Raw genomic sequence first — 2,564 nt, forward strand, 5'->3', positions numbered from 1 at the left:
AAATAGGTAGTAAATAGAAGTAAAGTTAACACAAAATGGAGTTTCTAAAGGAAGGTGGTTATTATTAAGGGGGAAAAAATCCAAACCTACATGGGCCTTTGTGAAAAAGTGATTGCCCCCATAAACCTAATAATTGGTTGGGCCACCCCAGGGCTCTAGACTAACTTTTTGCCACGGTTGCACTGGTGTGCCTAACGTTTTTTTCTTAGCTAAACATCGCTTAACACCGCAGCTTTACATCTTCTTTTTTTTTATTGTTTTCCATATAGACAATATTGATATTGTAAATGATTAACTAACAATCTTGTCAACACAAAGACCATAAGGCGCTCCGGATTATAAGGCGCATTAAGCGAAACCAAACAGCCAGATAAGTCAAACTTTACTAAACTCATTCTTCTTGCTTCCTCCACTTCCGTACCATTGATTCATTAGTGTTGAATTATCTCGCAGCTGCTCTATGCCCATGTTCGACTGCATCACTGATAGAGTTTGAAATCCCCTCCGTAAGCATGTCTCTTAACAGGTGCCATTCTGGGGTGCTTATATACACACAATGCGATAATATTATGTTGAAGCACGATACGTGAGGCTCCTGACTATAGTGCGACCTAGGATTGTTTTTTGGCGGAACATTGGCACATTGGTGGAATGTCCCTACATCATTTCCCCTTTCTGCGCGTCTGTGCAGAGACACGTATGACAAACAAATCGATCGAACAGCAGCAGCACGGAGTCGGTGCTGCAGCACTTCAGCAGCGCGTCCAGCTACTCTAAGCAGCACCTTCATGATTGGTTTAGGCCACTATATGGGCATAATGTTTTCTGCTGTTGGCCACACAGAGGCTTTCAGAGTTGCAGAGACTTTTTTTTTTTTTACTTGAGTGGCTGGTTGCACCTAGGATTTTTTCTAGTTGCACCATTGAGAAATTTGGTAGCATTTGCGACCAAATTGGTCGCACTCTAGAGTAGTGATAGGATTTCCGGCTCTTTTGGCTCCGAACTGGCTCTTCAGGTTGTTTTGTTGCTTTAATTAATTTATTATTAACAATAACATAAAATTATGCACAAAAGGAATTACTAATGTAAAAAAAAGTGGTTTTATTTATATATGTTTATATATAAATATATGTGGTGGCCCCTAGAGACAAAGCACATACAAACTCCAAAAAGCACGTACAAATTCCAAAGCACATTTCTAGCTTTAACTGAACTTCCAAAACAGAGCTACCTAGATCACTTAAATTACACAATTGAAAGCATATGTGTATGGTTTGTGTATTTATACACAAGCACTCATATATATTCAAATAATTTAAAAAAAAAAAGTTCATTTACCTGTTACTACCACAAACCAAATCTAGTCGTTCGTACGTCCTGGCTTGTGTAGCCACTAGGAAACAAAAGCTCAACACTGCGCCTAGCATCCTGGAGCACTTCTGTGTTTTGTGTTTTGTACGTGTTTTGGAGTTTTTACGTGCTTCTGAGTTTTTACGTGTTTTGGAGTTTGTATGTGCTTTGTCTGTAGGGGCCACCGTAAAAAATGTAATAAATAAATCATATAATACAAAAATCAACTATTCACAGTTCAACTTTTAACTATTTAAAATTTTCAGCTTTTTCGTTTTAAACAAATTTAAAATGAAACAACACAAAACACTGCAAACCACAACACAATTAAATATAAATTACAATATGAAAACAAAAACAACATGCATATTCTCTGTCATATGGGCTTGCATGAATAAACTTTCTGAATCCTTTATCATCCGCAACTGAAAATAGTTGTGGATGATTACTATACCTTTCTAATGTGAAGTTGTTGTCCCTGGCTCTTTCTCTCAGAGTTGCCAGCTCCTCAGTAAGGAAAATCGCTATTGGCTGTCCTAAAAGTCGCTAGAAGTCGCCAAATGACATCATCGCCTAATTTGCATAATTGGTCATGCTAATGTAATTGTAACCTATATTGTTGGAGAGAGAAATAACATCGTGGAAGACACATAAAGTGAGTCAAAAACGTCCTAAATGCAGTTAGAATTTATTTAGAACTACAAATTAAATTTATTTTAGCAATTATTGTTTTTTAATGTCACAATTCCAACCCTGCTCCTTTATCCGGGCCTGGACCGGCAAAAGTGACCCGAAATTGGCACTCTGGTGGAGTTACTTTGTGTGTGAGAGTGTGTGCTTATAAGTAGTTTTAAACCTTGTGATCCACAAAACAGCATAACAGTAAAAGAACTGACTGCGATACAGTCAGTGCGGGAGCAGCGGCTTCGCTCATGCGCGATTCATTTGCCGTTTGGATGCACAGGTGTGAACGTCTCCTGCCCTGAACGCAGCTGGGTGAGGACTATCCTCCGCCTGGGAGCGCTTTGGCATGGGTGAGGTGCCCAAGACAGCACCGATGCCTGTTGAGAGTAAGAGCGATACACGTTTTCACGTCAAAAAGTCGTCATAAATAAGTCTCCAGTAATACCAGAAAAAGTCGCCAGATTTGTCGCTAGTCACTTTTTAGAAAAAAAGTCGCTAAGGGGGTCTGAAAACTCGCTAAATATAGCAGC

This window comes from Rhamphochromis longiceps, linkage group LG1 (assembly GCF_057381845.1).
Source record: "Rhamphochromis longiceps isolate RC_006_pf linkage group LG1, R_longiceps_female_GT1.1, whole genome shotgun sequence".
NCBI lineage: Eukaryota > Metazoa > Chordata > Actinopteri > Cichliformes > Cichlidae > Rhamphochromis > Rhamphochromis longiceps.